The sequence below is a fragment of the Microcaecilia unicolor genome, chromosome 8 (assembly GCF_901765095.1).
Source record: "Microcaecilia unicolor chromosome 8, aMicUni1.1, whole genome shotgun sequence".
Taxonomy (NCBI): domain Eukaryota; kingdom Metazoa; phylum Chordata; class Amphibia; order Gymnophiona; family Siphonopidae; genus Microcaecilia; species Microcaecilia unicolor.
This window is the reverse complement of record NC_044038.1, coordinates 74,619,906-74,642,294: the sequence shown is the minus strand read 5'-3', so window position 1 is coordinate 74,642,294 and position 22,389 is coordinate 74,619,906. Positions and strand designations below refer to the sequence as shown.

The window sequence follows — 22,389 nt, the reverse complement described above, 5'->3', positions numbered from 1 at the left end:
AGCCCAAAGGGTAGCACACAGTACTGGAAGTGACGTGTGCCCAGCTGAAATCGCAGATACTGTCTGTGAGCTGGCAGTATCGGGATGTGTGTGTAGGCATCCTTCAAGTCCAGAGAGCATAGCCAATCGTTTTGCTGAATCATGGGAAGGAGGGTGCCCAGGGAAAGCATCCTGAACTTTTCTTTGACCAGATATTTGTTCAGGGCCCTTAGGTCTAGGATGGGACGCATCCCCCCTGTTTTCTTTTCCACAAGAAAGTACCTGGAATAGAATCCCAGCCCTTCTTGCCCGGATGGCACGGGCTCGACCGCATTGGCGCTGAGAAGGGCGGAGAGTTCCTCTGCAAGTACCTGCTTGTGCTGGAAGCTGTAAGACTGAGCTCCCGGTGGACAATTTGGAGGTTTTGAGGCCAAATTGAGGGTGTATCCTTGCCGGACTATTTGGAGAACCCACTGATCGGAGGTTATGAGAGGCCACCTTTGGTGAAAGCTTTCAACCTCCCTCCGACTGGCAGGTCGCCCGGCACTGACACTTGGATGGCGGCTATGCTCTGCTGGAGCCAGTCAAAAGCTCGTCCCTTGCTTTTGCTGGGGAGCCGAGGGGCCTTGCTGAGGCGCACGCTGCTGACGAGAGCGAGCGCGCTGGGGCTTAGCCTGGGCCGCAGGCTGTCGAGAAGGAGGATTGTACCTACGCTTGCCAGAAGAGTAGGGAACAGTCTTCCTTCCCCCGAAAAATCTTCTACCTGTAGAGGTAGAGGCTGCCGGCGGGAGAACTTGTCGAATGCGGTGTCCCGCTGGTGGAGCTGCTCTACCACCTGTTCGACTTTCTCTCCAAAAATGTTATCCGCACGGCAAGGCGAGTCCGCAATCCGCTGCTGGATTCTATTCTCCAGGTCGGAGGCACGCAGCCATGAGAGCCTGCGCATCACCACACCTTGAGCAGCGGCCCTGGACGCAACATCAAAGGTGTCATACACCCCTCTGGCCAGGAATTTTCTGCACGCCTTCAGCTGCCAGACCACCTCCTGAAAAGGCTTGGCTTGCTCAGGGGGGAGCGCATCAACCAAGCCCGCAAACTGCCGCACATTGTTCCGCATGTGTATGCTCGTGTAGAGCTGGTAGGACTGAATTTTGGCCACGAGCATAGAAGAATGGTAGGCCTTCCTCCCAAAGGAGTCTAAGGTTCTAGAGTCCTTGCCCGGGGGCACCGAAGCATGCTCCCTAGAACTCTTAGCCTTCTTTAGGGCCAGATCCACAACTCCAGAATCATGAGGCAACTGAGTGTGCATCAGATCTGGGTCCCCATGGATCCGGTACTGGGACTCGATCTTCTTGGGGATGTGGGGATTAGTTAAAGGCTTGGTCCAGTTCGCCAGCAATGTCTTTTTTAGGACATGGTGCATGGGTACAGTGGATGCTTCCTTAGGTGGAGAAGGATAGTCCAGGAGCTCAAACATTTCAGCCCTGGGCTCGTCCTCCACAACCACCGGGAAGGGGATGGCCGTAGACATCTCCCGGACAAAGGAAGCAAAAGACAGACTCTCAGGAGGAGAAAGCTGTCTTTCAGGAGAGGGAGTGGGATCGGAAGGAAGACCCTCAGACTCCTCGTCAGAGAAATATCTGGGGTCTTCTTCCTCTTCCCACGAGGCCTCACCCTCGGTGTCAGACACAAGTTCACGGACCTGTGTCTGCAACCGTGCCCGACTCGACTCCGTGGAGCCACGTCCACGATGGGGGCGTCGAGAGGTAGACTCCCTCGCCCGCATCGGCGAAGCTCCCTCCGCCGACGTAGTCGGGGAGCCTTCCTGGGAGGCGACGGCAGCCGGTACCGCACGCGGCACCGACGCCGGAGACCTCACCTCGGGCGATGGGCCAGCCGGCGCCACGCTCGACGGTACCGGTGGCGCAAGCACCGCCGGTACCGGAGGGGTAGGGCGCAACAGCTCTCCCAGAATCTCTGGGAGAACGGCCCGGAGGCTCTCGTTCAGAGCGGCTGCAGAGAAAGGCATGGAGGTCGATGCAGGCGTCGACGTCAGAACCTGTTCCGGGCGTGGAGGCTGTTCCGGGCTGTCCAGAGTGGAGCGCATCGACACCTCCTGAACAGAGGGTGAGCGGTCCTCTCGGCGCCGATGCCTGCTGGGTGCCGACTCCTTCGGCGACCCAGAGCTCTCGGTACCGACATGGGAAGGGGACCGGTGACGATGCTTCTTCAACTTCTTGGGACGAAGCATGTCACCGGAGCTTCCCGGCACCGACGAGGAGGACGTAGAATCCAGCCGTCGCTTCCTCGGGGCCGAGACCGAAGAAGGTCGGTCTCGGGGGGGCTGTACCGCAGAAGCCCTCAGGGTAGGGGGAGACCCACCCGAAGGCTCACCGCCACCAGCAGGGGAATGGACAGCCCTCACCTGCACTCCAGACGAAGCACCACCGTCCGACGACATCAGCAGACGAGGTCCCGGTACCACCGACGTCGATGCAGCTGTCCGATGTCTCAGCGCCGATGCAGAGGGCCGATGCCTCGATGCACTCGATGCACTGGCCGCCGAGGATGAAGGTCTGGACGCTGAAGACGTCGATGCACTCGATACCCCCGGTGCCGATGCCGACGAAGAGCCCGAGAACAAAATGTTCCACTGGGCTAACCTCGCTACCTGAGTCCGCCTTTGCAAAAGGGAACACAGACTACAGGCCTGAGGGCGGTGCCCAGCCCCCAGACACTGAAGACACGACGCGTGCCTGTCAGTGAGCGAGATTACCCGGGCACACTGGGTGCACTTCTTGAAGCCGCTGGAAGGCTTCGATGTCATGGACGGAAAAATCACGCCGGCGAAATCGAAAGACGAAATGGCGAAATTTGGCACCAGAAAAATAGGAAATTTCGACCGGGGCCTAAGTAAGGCCTACCCCGACGACGAAAGAAAACTTAACGGGGCGAAAAAACTCGAAGTAGAGGAAGGAAAAAACCCAAAGAGGTTAATCCAAACAATTTTAGGAGTTTCTCACAGAAACGAGTCGAAAACGACGCGCGAGGTCGACTTTTCGGGGCACGAACGGTAAAACACAACCGTACCGAGCGCGGAGAAAAGAAGACTGGCCGGCACAAGCCGGTTTCGGGCGGGAAGACGGCCGCGCATGCGCGGTGCGCATCGGCGCGCGAGGGCTAGCAAAGGCCTTTGCTAGTGAAGATTCCGATTGGAGGGGCTGCCGTGGACGTCACCCATCAGTGAGAACAAGCAGCCTGCTTGTCCTCGGAGAATATTTCTTGTGCTGTTGATAGTGAGAAATAAAGATTCCTTTTCTTCTTCTAACTTAGCTTGGGGTTTTTTTTATAAGAATAGCAAACCAAACGCGCAGCCTAGATCAAGCTTTGTAAAGGGCCCCCTTAACCAGCTATGAATTCGCCAGCTCCAGAAACCCAAAAATTCAGTGCTGGTGCCCAGACATGTCCGGCATTGAATTTCCAGGTTTAATGCTGGCATCAGTCAGCAAAACACTGATCACCGCCAGCTGAATATCAGGCCCTGGATTATCTTTCTGCAAATATTCAGAACTGTTTTTAGTATGTCGGACAGTTCTGGAAGCCCATTTTATAAAAGTACACAGATGTGTCTGTTGACTCTGAGAAAGAGAAGTAAAATAGATGCTTTTTAAAAACTGTTTAGGTGCCCTGTAATAAAATTACCCCTTACAGTAAATTGGATTCATTTTGCTGGGGTAACAAAGAATAGTAAGATATGGAGGGAGGCGGAAGGTTAAACTACAGAGGTCTGACGTAATAAATTGCACAAATTCCAGTGCAGTGTTTACTTCTGTTTTTTAAAACATTTTTTTTTATCAAAGAGATGATAAGATAAACAACCACAAAAAATGGTTACAAAATCAGCAAAACAGAGCTCAGAAGCAGTCCTACATAACCACTGCACCTCGTTCCCTTCCCACCTCGCTCTCTTCCCCATAATGGAGTAGGTCACCCATTAAAAGTCACATTAACTAAGAGAATTGCTCATAGTCCCATACAGTAACTCTCATCGGGTGCTAAGGATCAGTAGTGACACCCAGCTGGTAGCACCAGGCGTTATAAAAGTCCCACTGTAGATGGAAAGGAATCAACTGTCCAGTGAGCAAAGCAGTTAATTTAGTCATCTGATATATAAAGTCCATTTCTCTTGTGGGCAATAAACAATATACAAGTTATCTTACAAAGAGCTATCGTCACAGGGGGCGGCTCTATTTTTTTCTAAGCTGCTGCCAAAGCAAGTTTACTGGTAACAAAAAAACTAGTAGCCAGTTTGTGCAACTCTGGGTTTACACCAAAAGGCTCAAAATGCAACAAACAGTGTTGGTTGATATGTGTTACTTCTGTTTTTTAACACTGATATTTATGAGCGCTCTGGTAACTTCCTATACAGAATCAGTATGCCCAAAAGCAGAAGCAAAACTATTGCACTAATCTTAGTGCAAGTAGCATGTAAATACATCCTAATGAGTTCATTAACATGCAAATGGATTTTAATATACTGCATGTGCAAGCAACTGCAGTAAAAATTAATGTGTTTTGTTTCCCCAACAGTTCCTAAACTTTATTGATCCTCCGGTGTTGCGGTTTTAAGCTTATATTGACCTCTCTTGAGGTTGAAGGGACATGAAAATAGCAGCACTGGATCCCCAAGCTGAGAACCCCAAGAGATGGGATCCCCAAGCTGATGGTCCACAGGGCCGAGGCATCTCTGACCAAAGCACTCATGACTCAGGCACTTCACATTAGTGCACCCATGACCAAGGAACCAGTGTCCCAGGCACCCCAGCACAAACAGGACCTTGACCAGTGAACTCCAAAGCTGCGGCATGCCCAGTGGCCCAATAATACTTTCCTGGTTGTACGGAAGCATCCTATGGCATCTTCTTCCTTAGCCGCCATCTTTGAAAATGGACGATGTAAAAGATGATGGCTCAGCACCAAGCCAGACCACGACCATTTTAGAACATGTTGGCCAAGCAAAAGGCTGCCACCGGACACTTTCCCGGGATCATATGATATTTATTGATCTATGGTGCTTGGGTCAGGACTACACTGGACCCGAGAGCCTCTGTAAAGAGGGACCTGAAATCTCTTAAGCATGTTTTGCTCAAGTGATAGCACCTTTTAGGAGGTCTGTCCATCTGTCTATCTGTTTGTTCTGACATCAGTATACTTAGGCTTCTCTGTGCATACACATACAAAGCTATGTGAACAGAGATAGAATGAACTGGTGTCAGGAGCTAAAAAAAATATGAGAATCATGGGGGCGAAGAAGGAGAAGAGAGGGATGTGGGCCAAAGTAGCACAGAAGGGTTGGCAAGGTTCCCAGGCTCACTAGAAGAGAAGGAGGTGGGCTGTGGTTATAGGAGCAGCAGAGCTTGGACACAGTGAGGGAGAGCTACAGCAGTGTGGTAAGAAGGGAAAATAGATCGTCCTCTCTCATCACACTGCTACACTCTCTCTTCCAGCTCCTATTATAGGGGTGAGTGAGAGGAATAGACTGAGTCACTGAATCAAACCAATCCAACATTCAAAGTCTGTTAGAACTCAAACTATCACTATGGCACTTTCAAATTTTACATAGTAACATAGTAGATGACGGCAGATGAAGGTCTGTACGGTCCATCCAGTCTGCCCAACAAGATAAATTCATTTCACATGGTATGTGATACTTCATATGTATACCTGACCTTGATTTGGCCTTGCCATTTTCAGGGCACAGACCGTAGAAGTCTGCCCAGCACTGGCTTTGCTTCCCAATTACCAGTGTTGCCACCCAATCTCCAATAAGCTTCTGTGGATACATTCCTTCTAAACAGGATTCCTTTCTGTTTATCCCACGCATTTTAATATTTGAATGTCTGTATCATATCACCCCTGTTTCTCCTTTCCTCCAGGGTATACATGTTCAGATCAGCAAGCCTCTCCGCATATGTCTTGTAACGCAAATCCCATTTTTGTAGCTTTTCTTTACATTACTTCAAGTTCTTTTACATCCTTAGCAAGATATGGCCTCAAAACTGAACACAATACTCCAAGTGGGGCCTCACCAACGACTTGTAGAGTCTTCCTCCCCCACCTCACCAACCCTGCATTCATTCACACTTCTACATGCCGATCCTTCAGCTTCCCCTGCACTAACACAACTCAACATGCCTCTCATAATCCCTACATCCACTCACACACAAGACCATCTCCATTCAGTCAGTCAGACCCAACTACTCATCAACACTTCTATGCTCTCATGCACTCAGCCTCCACACAAAACCAAAAATCCAAAACTGAAGAAAATGAATTACATTGGAAATCATTTCTAAGACTCTATAAATATACAATAAAAAAAGACTAAAATAAACTACTATGGAAATCTAATATCAACTGATCCTTTCAATACCAAACTTATTTTCAATATAATCAACACCCTCTTAGATACAAAGGCTATTACTACCTCCAATAGCTACATATTTTGAGCAGAAAGTCATTAAACTTAGAGATAACGTTACAATGTTTAAATGAGACCCTATGATATTTATGACCAAACCAATACATAATCAATATCTATCAGTTTTGATACCAGTGAGGTTATCATTCTCTCTCCCTTCATTCTCCATGGTGAAATCTTTTCTATTGAAATATTCATCTTCTATCCTTGTACTGGATTCCTGCCCTAGTTTTCTATTAAAAGCTGCACCTGTCCTGTTTATATAACAACACAATAACATAATAAGTGACGGCAGACAAAGACCATCCAGTCTGCCCAACAGTCTTATTCATTCTCAATTCTAGAATGAATCAACAATGAACGTGTTATTACATACTTATCATGGACTTTCTTTGTTGTTTCAGGGACATAGACCATAGAAGTCTGCCTGGCTTTATCCTTAAATTCCAACTATAGGAGTTGTCGTCAAAGCCTATTCGAATCCATCTTGTCATTTGCGGGACACAGACCGTAAAAGTCTGCCCAGCAATGTCCTCATATTCCAAATTACTGGAGTTTCTATCAAAGCTCTCTATAGCCCATCCTAAGCCGGATTGCTATATGCGGGACTCAGACCATAAAAGCCAGCCCAGAACCGGCCTTAATTGATATAGCCAGAGTTGTCATCTAAGCACCTCTTGACATGCAAACCCATAAGCAAACCTTTAAGCTTTGTTTTTTATACCATTCATTTTCTAATTAGAGATCCCGTGTTCATCCCATGCCATTTCCGCCATAGTTCTCTTCTCCACCACCTCCCTTGGGAGGGCATTCCAGGCATCAACCACCCTCTCTGTGAAAAATAATCTTTTGGCATTACTTCTAAGTCTACCATCCTGCAACTTCAAATCATGTCCTCTAGTTATACCATTTTCTCCTCTCTAGAAAATATTTGTTTCTATATTAATAACTTTCAAGTATCAGACATAATTGGACCAGTGGAGATGTTTGTATGTGGATCATGTCTGGTAAAGTTTTGTTATGGCTTCATAATAAAAAAGATTTAAACATAACTTTCAAGTATTTAAACATCTGTATCATATCTCCTCTGTCCCCCCTCTCCTCTAGGGTATACATATTCAGGTCTTCCAGTCTCTTCTCATACATCTTTTGGCACAATCCCCATATCATTTTTGTCGCATTCATCTGGACCGTTCCAAGTCTTATTATATCTTTAGCAAGATATGGCCTCCAAAACTGAACACAATACTCCTGGTGGGGTCTCACCAAAGACTTGTACAGAGGCATCAACACCTCCTATCTTTTGCTGGTTACACCTCTCTCTATACAGTCAAGCATCCTTCTGGCTACAGCCATCACCCTGTCACACTGATTTGTCACCTTCAGATCCTCAGATACTATCACCCCAGGTCCCTCTCCTTGTCAGCGCATATCAGCCTCTCAATGCCTAACACATAATGTCTCCCTTGGATTTCTACTCCCTAAGTGCATCACTCTGCACTTCTTCACATGGAATATTAATTGCCAAACACTAGACCATTCTAACTTTTGCAGATCCTTTTTCATGTTTTCCACTCCCTCCAGGGTGTCTACTCTGTTACAAATCTTGGTATCATCTGCAAAAATGCAAACTTTACCTTCTAACCCTTCGGCAATGTTGCCCACAAATATACTGAACATAATCGGCCCCAGCACTGATCCTTGAGGCACTCCACTACTCACCTTGCCTTCCTCCGAGTGAATTCCATTAACCACCACCCTCTGGCGTCTGTCTGTCAACCGGTTTGTAATCCAGTTCAGGGCCGCTGAGAGGGGGGGCCCAGCACCATAGTCCCACCCACCCTCCGTCGTCGACCGTCTGCCACTGGGCCGGGCCCCCTGCATTGAAATCACAGCGCCTCTCACCGTGTGAAAGCGCTGCAGGCAGCAGCAGATTGCCTCACTTCGGGCCTCCTTCCCTCCCTGTGTCCCGCCCTCGTCTGACGTAACTTCCGCGAGGGTGGGACACAGGAAGGGAAGGAGGCCCGAAGGGAGGCAATCTGCTGCTGCCTCTGCCTGCAGCGCTTTCACACGGAGGTGAGAGGCGCTGTGACTTCAATGCAAGGGGCCCAGCCCAGTGGCAGACGGAGGGGGGCGGGAGTAGGGGGAGCGGCGGTGGCGGCCTTGCCCCGGGCCAGGCAGCCCTGATCCAGTTCACAACTTTGGGCACTAAGATCTCATATCTCTCTTTTGCTATCCTTAGATCATTTCCTTGCAGAAAAGGGGTACATAACGTTAACCCCCAATCCCTAAAAATCCCCTGGCAAAAATAAACGATGTAACAAATTATAGGCCAGTGGCCTCTATCCCTTTACTCCTTTACTAGTAAAGGTGATTGAGAGCATGGTCGCTCATCAACTTATGGATTATCTGTCCTCCTTTTCCCTTTTTCACCATATACAATCTGGCTTCATACCCAATTTCAGAACGAAAACAGTCCTAACCACATTAATTGATAACTTCAGGAAGAAATAGTCTAGGCAAGAAAATCATCCTTATGCAATTTGATATGTCAAGAGCATTCAATGTGGTAGACCATAATTTGCTATTTGCACTAATGGACAACTTAGGTATAGGAGGGTCTGTCCTAAATTGGTTCCGAGGATTTTTAAAATCTAGATCCTATCAAGGTCAAAATCTCCTAATTCCATCTCCCCCCAACAGGCTCCAGACTGTGGAGTCCCACAGGGATCCCCCCTTTCACCCATCTTATTCAATATTATGATGCCCCCCTTAGGAAAGGTGCTCGTGCCCATGGTTATATAATTTTTTTATGCAGATGACATAACCATCTACATCCCTTTCAAAGATTCTATTAAAGAAGTGCTATCTATCATCAAATTTGTTCTAGACCTGATGGAGAATTGGGCCTCCACCTTTAAACCAAAATTGAATAGAGAAAACAAAATGTCTGTTGTTACCAAACTCTCCCCGTATCATAAACTGTGAAAACGTCACAATTGATAATGTAACTTATCCATTGGAGTCCCAGCTAAATATACTTGGTATAATAATTGATTCCTACATGTTATTTGGCATCCAAGTCCAAGTACAAAAAACCTTTAAAGTAATATGGAACCTAAAAAGAATCGGGCATCTCTTCCCTAATATGTCCTAGAACCTTAGTACAAACATTAGTATTATCACACTTTGATTATTGCAATGCCATTTATGCTGCTGTAAGGAATCTTCCTTGCAAAAATTGCAGATAGCTCAAAATACAGCAGCCCAATTAATCTACAAGGCTACAGATTAAAAACTTCAGCCCTTTGCTTATAAAGTTACACTGGCTCCCAATCAAAACCAGAACAACATTCAAACTATGTACATTTGTTATCAAACTCTATGGGGGTCTTTTACTAAGCCATGGTAGCGCTTTTAGCTCACGGTAGAAATCAGCTGGCAGTAAAAGCCGAGACGCCAGAGCTAAAACGCTACCGTGGCTTAGTAAACACCCTTATATGGCTTAACCCCGATTATATGCAATTGATCTCCCCCTTCACAATGCTTTCCCTGGTTCAAGAATTATCTAACCCTCCACTATCCCAGTTGCAAAAATGTGATCTACATGTCAATCTACATGTCAGGATTCCCTTACCTCTGTACCAAATGGTGGATTCCCTCCTGAAATTCACCAGATGGGAACCTAACCTTAAAAGCCTCTCTGTTTAAGCAATTTCTAAAGGATAATCATAAATCTGTACCAAATGGTGGAATTCCCTCCTGAAATTCACCAGATGGGAACCTAACCTTAAAAGCCTCTCTGTTTAAGCAATTTCTGAAGGATAATCATAATTAATTTAAACCCTAATTGTAAATTATTCAATTTCTCAGTTCCATTATAATTGTTATTATACATGGATGACTATAAATTGTTACCTTTTGTGTCTAGCATTCGTTTACATATTACATATTGTAATACTCAATCCTCATTCACTTTGTTATTACTACTTAATGTATACTATCATGCATCACTTTTTGTACTGTTAATTACAGTGTTAATCACATTGAACCTGATCTATTGGGATAATGTGGATATAAATGAATTACATAAATAAAATAAAATAAACCCCTCAGACATTTAATCAGCTCCCTGTCACTCATCCTCCTCACTCAGTCCATGTGTCCACTCATAACTCCTCCATCCACTCACTAACACACACCTACTCTAACCATTCATTCCCTCACCAACATATAGGGACAGTAGTCTGCAAGCAGCAAAAAGCAGTACACACGTCTTCTGTTCAAAAAAAGGTTTTACTTCCACCACTTCAAAGTCAAAAAATGCCCGACGTGGCCAAGTTTCGCCTTCCTAGAGGCTGCATCAGGGTGTACAACTATTAGGGTCCCAGAGGAGGAGTTGCTCTATAAGTGAGAATACTGCTGCTAGTTGCTGAGCCCCTTCTCTCACTGATTAGGAGTCTGCCACACTCATTTGAAGGTTGTCTGACTGTCACACTCTCTGAATCTCCTCTCTTACTCCTCATTAGAAGTTTGTCACATTCATTTAAAGGCTCTCTCACTCTCAAACTCTCCGAGCACCTTCTTATACTCATTTAAAAGCTCTCACACTCTCCGAGTCTCTTCTCTCACTCATTAGAATTGTTTCACAATCATTTGAAGGATCTCTCACTCTCATACTCTTTGAGACCCTTCTCTCACTCATTAGGAGTGTGTCCCGTCATTAAAGGCTCTGACTCTAATAGTCTCATTCATTAGGAGTGTGTCACACTCATTTGAAGGATCGCTCACTCTCACAATCTTTGAGCCCTCTCTCTTACTCATTAGGAGTGTGTCCTATTCATTTAAACGCTCTCTCACTCTAACACTCTCTGTCCCTTCTCTTACTCAGTAGGAGTGGTGACACTCATTTGAGGGCTCTCTCACTCTGAGCTCCTTCTCTCACTCATAGGTCATACTTTGTATTGTTGTTTGAATATTTTTACTGCTGTAATTCTCTATTGCGCATGTTTGATTTATTCTTGCTGTACACCGCCTTGAGTGAATTCCTTCAAAAGGTGGTAAATAAATCCAAATAAATAAATAAAATAGAAGTGTGTGACACTCATTTGAAGGTTCTCTCACTCTTTGAGCCCCTTCTCTTATTCTATAGGAGTTTATGACACTCATTCGAGGGCTCTCTCAATCTCTGAGCTCCATCTCACTCCTTAGGAGTGTGTCATTCATTTGAAGGGTCTCTCACTCTCACATTTTTAGCCCCTTCTTTCACTCATAAGTGTTTCACACTCATTTGAAGGCTTTCTCACTCTCACACACTTTGAGCCTCTTCTCTCACTCATTAGGAGCATGTCATATTCATTTACAGGGTCTCTCACTCTCACACTCTTTCAGCCCCTTCTCTCACTCATTAGCAGTGTGTCACACTCATTTGAAGGCTTCTCTCTCACACACACACACTTTTTGAGCCCCTTCTCTCATTCATTAGAGCCTGGGTGCCAGTACACTGATCCTGATCACTGTTTTCAAGACTCAGAGAATAAAAGCCAAAGGGCTCCACCAGTAGGAAGAAATCTGAGCACACTTTCCTGCATAATTTGCTTCACCCTACCCCTTCTCCTTTCCCTGTACTTACAGATACACATGCAATGAAATCTATGCAATTTAGCCACTGAGTAAAGGACAATATTCAGCCCACAGAATTTACCCATATTGCCTCTGCTCTGTCTGTATACTTTCAGATTCTCCAAAGAAAAACAAATGTTATTGTATGCTGCTTTTATCATTTGCAAAGCAAATAGTACATTTAAATCTTTCTACACGCACCGTCTGAAAAATCTCCCTCTTTAGCACGGCATCTCTGAAAACAGGCCTTGTGCCTTGCTCAGAGCAGGTGCTTTGTATCTTCTTTCTTTCTCCTTTCCTCTCAGTGATTTAGTCACATTGTGTTCAGTACTGAGGAAGGCTTTGGGTTCCCATATTTGCGGAGACAAAAAAAAGAGGACGCAAATAATAAAATGCCGCCCTGTTGCACAGTCACCTTCACCTCCCCAAGAAAGCTAGATTCTATAAGCCATGAAAATACTGGTAAAAGTAACAGAAATGCATTTTATTGTGTACTCTGCTAAATACAAAATTAGAAAAGATGTACATTTCCAAAAAAGCAACCATCCATGAGCAGCATGTCTTCCTTTCCTTTCCCTCTCATCCATGAGCTGCATGTCCCTTTCTCCTCTCCTCTCCTCTCCATCCGATCTCGGTAGCCATTTTGAAGAAGCGGTGGCAAACGAGCAGATCAGAAGCAGCGGACAGGAAAGAGTGGGGTTCTTTCCTGCCAGAGAGGCCACTAAACCACCAGGACACATTAAGTTAGGTTCGGGGAAGGCACCCTGAGGCGAGCCAGCCCAGCCTAGAAACCCAGACAAACGGGCACGCTTAATGAAACCACCCGGACACCCGACAATTCCCTGTAAAGGAGGACATGTCTGGGCAAACCCAGACGTATGGTAATCCTAGGGAGGCTACACATAACGAAGTAGATATGCAGAGGGATTTAAATGGCCAAAAAAGACTCTTGCCTGTTGAACCCCTTCAGTGAACCAGGAGGGGATATTCTTTAGCACTGATCTAGACAGTGCCATTGAATATCCCCTTTGACCATTGTGGCACTGTCCAGTTAGTTCCGGGGCCATCCAGAGAAGAGCTAAAAGAAATGCGGCAGCTCCCATGTACAAAACCAGGCAGACAGGAGTGCACGAAACGCAGACCTATCTTTGCCCAATTAGGTATGAAGGTAGCAGCACTGAATATTGGTTGACAAGGACCCGTATACTCAAATCGGGTGCCCAAACAAGACCTGGCATTAACTAACAGGGTCTAATTAAGCCCACAGCTTTAAAACCGCTGACTGCCACAGTCTAGGTATCACCCAGATAGATTACACATATAGGCTACATGCATAGTGTATGACAGCTCGTTCACTGACAGGAAATGAGAAAAGACTTTCGTTTGATGAAGAAATCTGCAGCATGTTATCGCGGCCGTATACACAGTTTTTTTCTGTCTGTGCACAATTTTTACTACAGTAATTTGAATGCCATTACTCTACTGCATTAGGAGTAAAAAATCTTTTAGCACATATGTTAGGAATCTGTGTACTGAAACTCAATTCAAAATTCTAATACACTGCTTATTACATCAACTCTGGAGTTACAAGTCAGGAGAGATTCTGAGGCATTAGATTTAAACCCTGCCCAGGCAGGCCCGGCTCTACCATTGAGCAACTATGATGTATGCAAATGAAGCCCCAGACCCAGACTAGCACAACACAGTCCTGCAACCCCAGAAGCTGCCCCCAAGCCCAGACCCATATACCTCAAGACAAGTCACTTTCTCCCAAATTCTATAAATGGGGTCAAAAGTTAGGCACACAGTTATAGAATAGGCCCAGTTACACCATAGCATAATTAACTCATTGGCGATAATTTGCTGTTTTGTTCATAACAGACTTATGCCCTTATTCTATAAATGCCCTCCCATGGGAAGTGGTGGAGATGACAACAGTAACGGAATTAAAAAATGCATGGGATAAACACAAAGGAATCCTGATTGGAAGGAATGGATCCAAAGAAGCTTAGCAGGGATTAGGTAGCAACAGCGCTAATTAGGAAGCAAAGCTAGTGCTGGGAAAGACTTCTACGGTCTGTGCCCTGATCGTGGCTGAATAGATATGGATGGGCTGGAGTGGAGCTTTTCAGGGGCTTTGACAACTTCAGAAATTTAGAACAAGGACAGTGCAGGGCAGACTTCTACAGTCTATGCCCTGAAAATGGCAAGGACAAATCAAGATCAGGTATACGTATGAAGTATCACATCATAAACGCATTACATATGGTATCTTGTTGGGCAGACTGGATGGACCGTACAGATCTTTAACTGCCATCATCTACTACGTTACTAAGTTTCTATAAATAGTATGTCTAAATTCTCTCACATGCAAATGCAAAGGGGGAGTTAATGTGGGAGGGACATGGACAGTCAGGGGCGTTGCGAATATTCTTGAACGCGCTTTATGGAATAGTTGCATTTACACACCCAGCTACCGCATTTAGGTGTCACCATTTATGCCAGCCCTAGACTAAAGTTTGGCGTGTATCTGCTGACTTACACTAGTATTTCTTTAACAGATTTGGTGCACAAATGTGCCGTTATGAAAAACTAGCTTAGTGTTCAGATTTTTGGCGCCTAATCTTGAGACGCTTATATTGAATTTATCCCTTTATCTCCTAGAGCCGCAGTTCTAATCCTGGCCCTGGCTATGACCTCACACGAGTCACAGAGTGAAGTAAAACCATGTTAAATCTAGGTTCTGCCTCTTTGTGAAGGTGCTAAGGCACCCAGGGTCTCCCAGGTGGGCCTCAACTTGCAAAAAGGCTAAGAAAAGTGGATTTGAGCCAGAATTGCCTCCCATTATGGGCTGAGTTCCCATGGCAGCTGGCCCCACTCATGTACCATCTCACCTGCCCTTGTATCATTTTCCCCATTTTCTCCCTCCAAAGGTTTTGACTCAACCCCGTAAACAAAAACAGATAGATCACAAAACTTAGTATCACCTAGCTACATTCTTCAAAATTTAAACCTCATAACTACACTTTCTTTCGTTTTTTTTTTTTACATTTTAACTCTTTATTTCTCTTTGTTGGTCTTTCTCATGGGTCTCCTCTCTTAGTTGATTCTACTCAGAAATACGTTGTGTGTTCCCACAACCCCACCCACCCTCCTCCCCATAAGTCACACTTTAACTACTTATGCTGTATTTATAATTTAACGTGGTGGTGAGGGGAGTATTTTTGATGACAATCAGAACAGCGGCACCCTGATTTGCAAGACTTCCTCAAATGACTACAGGTACAACAAGCTTCAGAGACTTATCCTCAGGAGTGAAGGAGAAATACAGAAATAACGATCTAAATTCTCTGTTTATTTTGGCGCCAGGAGAGGTGAAGCAGTGTTTCCAAATGTGGCAAAACCCGTTTCTGCAACCAGGCTGCCTGCACCCTCCACCCTTTGATTCCTCTCCTTGCAGGAGCTGTCCTGCCTGTTCCCCATTTTATCCTTAACACTTCTAGTTCTGTTGTGCAATTAAGTAAAAACAGAATAATTGTCTCTGGAAATGCCTCCCATGAATCCCAGTAAGAAAAACGCTGGACTCTGCAGGCTGTGAACCGGTACAAGGATTACCCAAAGATTAGGCAGAACATATATGAACTTGGAAGAGGACAGAGATCCCTTTGCCAGCAGCCTGCACCTGTGTCAGAAAGGCAAAAAAATGATAAAGCCCTGATCCTTACTCCAAACCAAGAGAGCAGGCTCTGACAGGAACTGTATTCTTTCTTAATCTGTGCTTACTCTTAAGCAAGGGACAGTCAGAATGAAACTCTACTGTCGTGAACCCTACTCACCTCTGTGTTTTGGAGAAAGGGATGTTGGTGGGAAGGGAGGCATGTAATGGTGTGTGGGTTTGTTCTGGAGGACAGATTTTCAAAACGAGCTGTAACTCAGAAGATGGGGCAGCAGCAAGCCTTGGGAATCCCTGACTGCTGGAGTGTTAAGACACCCCATTCTGCCTCTGAGATTTCAAAAGGGAAGCAGCAGAGACTACAAATCCCACAGTGCACTGGGAGTACATTTATATTTCAGGAAATGAGCCTTCGGAGCATACCTGTTTGTTTTCCAAGAAGCTGTGCCCTGCTTAGAGAAGATGTTTGCTCTCTGAAGTCATACTCCCTAGCCATGTGCCTGTTAACCCCTTCCCTGGTGTGGCCCTCCTCACTCACACAGACTCAGGAGTGGTACATAAGTGGCATAGAGAATACATTGGAGCCCATATTGCATCTCTTCACTCATAATTACTATGGTGGCAATTCTATTAATTGGTTCTTTATTTTAGGCACCACAAAGGGGAGTGTGTAGCGCCAATTCTCTAACAGCATAACAGCGCACCTAAGCCATTACAGAATATTAATGCAAAGCCACATTGATGCACAAAAAGTTAAGCACACCTACTTATGAAAGGTCAACAGCTGGTGTAAGGGGGGGGCGTGCCTAAGTGCACCATCCAATGAGCACAACTGATAGTATTCTATAAATTGTGTGCGTTGCTTGGCAACATGCCCATGGCATGGCCTTGCTCCGCCCACAAGTACACTCCCCCAACAATCTAGGCGCCACTGTTTATTGGCACATAACTGCCAATTACTGGTGCCAATCACATGTTTAAGGCACTCCTATTCTATAAAGCAAGTGCACACTATTGGTGACCAGATTTAAGTGCCAGTTTATAGAATCACCTTTTATATTTCAAAAAGTATCCCTGGAACTGGGTAACTCAGCAGCTCTGCATTAAAGCAACAATACCAGAAATAAAACAAACAGGTGGATTTTTTTAAGCAAAGAAAGAGGGTAGAGTACTTTTCACCTCTGTTAAGGAATGCAAATACAGCACAGCATTGTGACGACACCACCCAGAACAGGCCATAAATCAAGGTCACCATTAGGTAGCTCACACAGAAATGATGAGGGGGATAGCAAGTGCTGTGCACTGCCACAAAGACTCCCCAGTTCAGTCCCTTCACTGCTGTTCCTACTCCTCAGCTAGAGCAGAGGGAACTATGGTCACTACTGAACAATGACTCCTGGTGACCCGGTTCAGTGCCCATGACTGTAAGGTTCTAGAACATGCCTTGGTGCATGGTCCCCGGCCCAGGACCATTACTACAATGACCAGACTAGGTATAATTTGGAAGATGTAAAACACAGCAGAGCTTCTCAACCTCTCCTGGAGGCACATATAGTCAGCTGAGTTTTCAGGATTACCACAATGAATATGCATAAGATAAATTGCAATCTTGAAAACACAACTGGCTAGGTGCGTCTTTGGGAGAGGACTGAGAAGAACTAAAATGTGTGTGGGGGGGGGGGGGGGAATGATTCATTGGGTGGTTGTTGATGAAGGTTCCTGGTGCCATATTCCAGCCCTGATTATGTTAATGTTGAAAACAGGATAAGATAACAGACATCATAGGCAGCAGAATGGAGTGGGCCAAGGGACTATAGCCCCATCAACCTTTTGCCCACACAGCATTAACTGCTAGGAAACTTAAAGGATGAGAGCACAGATTATTTTGTTTGCCACTCCCCCCACCCAAACAAAAAGTTGTTCTGCTGCCCCTGATACGGACAGGCACATAAGAAGGAATATTAAATAGTTCCTGATGCTATAGAGTATAGAAAGTTTCAGTAACTGCTACCCCTTCTGTTTAACTACTTAGAAGTCTGCCCAACCAATATTAAAAGCTATTCAACCAAGTTTCCAAAAGAAAAAGAGAACAGAAAGCCCATAAGTAGACATGACATGAAGAACAGGGGCAGGAGGGGAGGAACTACAATATCAGAGAAGGACCGAGGGGTGGGGAAGAACACCAAGAATGCTACAAATGTCTCCAGGACTCACACCTGAGGGCTTGCCGGTAACAATGTCAGGAATATTCATCTAAGTAGCAAATGCCAGATTTTCAGTGACAGTATCTGGACAATGCTGTTGAAAATTACCAAAGACCACCTGAGGCTGAATATTGCCAATATCCGAATGGTACCAGTGGTCAGCGCTAAATCCAGATAATCAACACTAGCCACTATCTCCCTCAGCCAGGCCACCTACATTTAAATACCAGGAGCTAGATTCTGTAAATGGCGGCCAAAGAAAGGTGCCGAAAGGATGCTAAGCTAGTATCCTGTAAAGGCACTCTGTGCTAAATTACCTTTATAGAAAGTAAACTTAGCGTGCATTTCGCACCTAACTGTGGCCACAAGCGTTTATATTTGCCAAAGGCTGGTGCAAATGCTCACACCCAACTGATGGTAGTTAGGCACACAAATGCAGTATTCTATAACATTGGGGTAATTTCTGGGAATGCCCCTGACCCACCCATGCACCTCCTGTGGTTAATCCTCCTTTGGAGTTAAATGCTATGAAATTTAAGCACGCATGTTATAGGCTAGTGTGTAGAGCAAATCCATGCGTAACTCCTAATACTTGCTAATTAAGTGCTTGTTAACACCAATTACTGATTATCACCTAAATAGCTTGCTTACAGATCTGTGATCCACACCCAAAATTGTGGGGCCCTTTTACAAAGGTGCGCTGAAAATGGCCTGTGATAGTGTAGACGTGTGTTTTGGGCGTGCGCAGAATCATTTTTCAGCGCACCTGTAAAAAATGCCTTTTTTAAATTTTTGCCGAAAATGGATGTGCAACAAAATGAAAATTGTCATGCGTCCATTTTGGGTCTGAGACCTTACCGCCAGCCATTGACCTAGCGGTAAAGTCTCAAACAGTAACTGGGTGGTAATGACCTACGCGCGTCCGAAAAACAATTTTCAGACATGCGTATCAGACGCACACTAAAAATGAAATTACCTCAAGAGCCACACAATAGCCGGGTGGTAACTCCATTTTGGTGCACATTGGGCACGCATAGACGCTTACACGGCTTAGTAGAAGGGCCCCTGTATGCCCAATTTTGGACAACCTATACAAAATCCGGAGAACTTCAATTTATAGAATACTGCCGTTCACATGCATAAGTGTACCTTATGGTGATTACAGAGGAGAGGCATGAATGTGTCATGGATGTGGCTGTTTACACAGCCAGCTTACAGGATACTGTAAATTATGTGCATAAATGCCAGTTTTAGGAATGCCCATTTATGCATGTATACAGGCCCCTCAGTTTCAGGGGTTTGATGATCACATAAGCAAAGAAGCATCTTTATGTACAAGCCATTTATCCAGCCAGAGCTCTCTTTAAACAGTGGCCACCACCACTAAAATGCAGAACCAAGTTACCCATTCCAGGCAAGAGACGTTTTTGAACAGTCCAGGATTTCTGCCAATCTCATCCTGGTGCATTATAGGACCTGCAGCACTGATTTCAATGGATAGAATCATGGACTACAAACACTACAGGGCTTTGGGATATAATTTTACAACCAGGACCTGCCAAAAACTCTCCCTCCTGGAATGGGTAACTTAGCAGCTCTGGAAATGAAAGCTGAGTCTTCGCAGGCACCCAAAAAAGGCAGTTCTATAACAGACCCCCAAATGTGCACGAGCTACGAACATATTCTCTAAGAACACATACGCATAAGTGACTGTCCTTACAGAATATTAGCTAAACTGGCATTGACACGTGGTCTAGGGTACTGGCACTTTAAAGAGGAGAGCTCCTGCCCCCCCCATCCTCTGGACTTTGACACCTTGATAGGAGAGCTTGAAGGACGAGCTTTGCAGCCTAAGCTCACAGTCTCACTCTTATTTTCCTTATCAAAAAGCCTATCTGCAACAAGGAATAATGTCGGGAGCCTTCTGGGATCTTGAGAGCCAGGTGACTCTGTCCTGGCTCCTTTACAATCATTCCCAGAGTTTCTAAATAAGAACAACAAAGATATAAGGATCAAGAAGCGGCGATATGATATCAGTTCCCTGGCCTAAGAATGCCTTGCCTCATTTATCAAGTAAATGATTAGGTGGGCTAGCAATTATAAGGCACGGGCAACCCCATGATTTGCGACTTGGAATGGGCGCCAAGAAAAACCAGGACTGGATCTCCGGGTGTCAGACTGTCACCATTGCCTGGAAGTGAAGACATTTGATCTGAACAGAAACAGCAAAGCAGCGGCTATCTGCAGAGAAGCAGCAGGGTAGATAAAATCAAAAACAAGATCTGCAAAACTCTTGTTTAGGGTCCATACCGGAATAGGGGAACACTTCTAACCAACTACCTGACTTCTTTTATCTTAAATCTGCGATCTTAAGAACCATCCGACCCGGATATAATGCGAAATGGGGCCCCAGTAGTTCCCCCCTTGTGATACAGTTTGATTTGAAAGTTATAAGAGAAACACCAGCGAATAAGGGTACAGGAAACTGATAAATTTTTAACCCTTACCTCTTCCAGAACAGCCCAGAAGGTCTAACTGTATACCGAAAGGAAGAGGCGCTGGGAATTTCATTCAGAGTACAGTTTGAGGGATTTTTCACTCGCTGCTCTCCGAGGTCCCAGAGATCTCCCGCTTGTGGGTTTCTCGGTTGTTGTTGTCTTCTTCTTCCTCTCTCAACCTCCAGGGGGGCAGTTAGATCTCCCAGCTGAATCTGTTCCTGTTTCCTGGCTCCGGCCCTCTGGCTGCCAGATCAGGTGGACTATTCAAAGTATGTTTAGTACAAACACACACTCTCTCTCCTGTCCTGTTACAGAAAGGGGCGTGGAGACGAATTCAAAAGCTGCTGCATGTGTTCTGACAGGTTTAACAACCCTCTCTCTGCTACAGACATTCAATCAAACAGCAGTGGCACAGCAAGAGACGTCTGTCACCATGATACGCCCCCCCCCCCCCCCCCCCCCAGTTTAAGCACCTGTCAGCTCTGTATCTAATAGAGCCTTCCCTCTCCTTTCCTCCAACAAGCTGTTTTGGCATTAGCAAGAGACCCTACTATAGAATTTTCCTTCAGAGACAGTCCATCATCTAGCTCTATCTCTATAAGAGACATGAGGCCTTGCTGAAATGCAGGCTGGCTGTGTGACAGGGTAATACTCTGGTGGATCCTCTTCTACTTCTATCCCTCTGCCTGTCGGCGTACCTCAGGGTTCTGTTCTTGGTCCCCTCCTCTTTTCTATCTACACTTCTTCCCTTGGTTCATTAATCTCATCCCATGGCTTTTCCTACCATCTCTATGCTGATGACTCCCAAATCTACCTTTCTACCCCTCATATCTCACCTTGCATCAAAACCAAAGTTTCAGCGTGCTTGTCTGACATTGCTGTCTGGATGTCTCAACGCCACCTGAAATTAAATATGACGAAAACCGAGCTTCTTATTTCCCCCCCCCCCCCCACACCCCCAAATCCACCTCCCCGCTCCAACCGTTTTCTATTTCTGTTGATGGCTCTCTGATTCTCCCTGTCTCCTCAGCTCGAAACCTTGGGGTCATCTTTCACTCTTCTCGCTCATATCTAGCAGCTTGCCAAGACCTGTCGTTTCTTTCTTTACAACATCTGTAAAATCCGCCCCTTTCTTTCCGAGCACTCTACCAAAACCCTCATCCACACCCTTGTCACCTCTCGTTTAGACTACTGCAATCTGCTTCTTGCTGGCCTCCCACTTAGTCACCTCTCCCCTCTCCAGTCGGTTCAAAACTCTGCTGTCCGTCTCGTCTTCCGCCAGGGTCACTTTACTCATACTACCCCTCTCCTCAAGTCGCTTCACTGGCTCCCTATCCGTTTTCACATCCTGTTCAAACTTCTTCTACTAACCTATAAATGTACTCCCTCTGCTGCTCCCCAGTATCTCTCCACACTCGTCCTTCCCTACACCCCTTCCCGTGCACTCCGCTCCATGGATAAATCCTTCTTATCTGTTCCCTTCTCCACTACTGCCAACGCCAGACTTCGCGCCTTCTGTCTCGCTGCACCCTACGCCTGAAATAAACTTCCTGAGCCCCTACGTCTTGCCCCATCCTTGGCCACCTTTAAATCTAGACTGAAAGCCCACCTCTTTAACATTGCTTTTGACTCGTAACCACTTGTAACCACTCGCCTCCACCTACCCTCCTCTCTTCCTTCCCATTCACATTAATTGATTTGATTTGCTTACGTTATTTTTTGTCTATTAGATTGTAAGCTCTTTGAGCAGGGACTGTCTTTCTTCTATGTTTGTGCAGTGCTGCGTACGCCTTGTAGCACTATAGAAATGCTAAATAGTAGTAGTAGTAGTAGGTAAAAGGAGGACTGTATGGAGAGCAGGCTGGCTACAGGGTAATAGGGCTGTATGGAGAGCAGGTTGGCTGTGACAGCCCAGTAGGGGGGATTGTATGC

At 45.7% G+C, this 22,389-nt stretch overlaps 1 protein-coding gene across 2 annotated transcripts in view; it reads right to left on the bottom strand.

The window, feature by feature from the left end:
- Window positions 1-20,750, bottom strand: part of PHLDB3 (pleckstrin homology like domain family B member 3) — a 134,011-nt gene extending 113,261 nt beyond the window's left edge. The window contains exon 1 of one of the 2 annotated variants that reach the window (XM_030211489.1): window positions 20,467-20,750. The gene's annotated coding sequence lies outside the window, so the exon portion shown is untranslated. The remainder of the gene's footprint in view (window positions 1-20,466) is intronic. The other variant, XM_030211490.1, reaches the window with a different exon arrangement.
- Window positions 20,751-22,389: the final 1,639 nt, after the last annotated feature.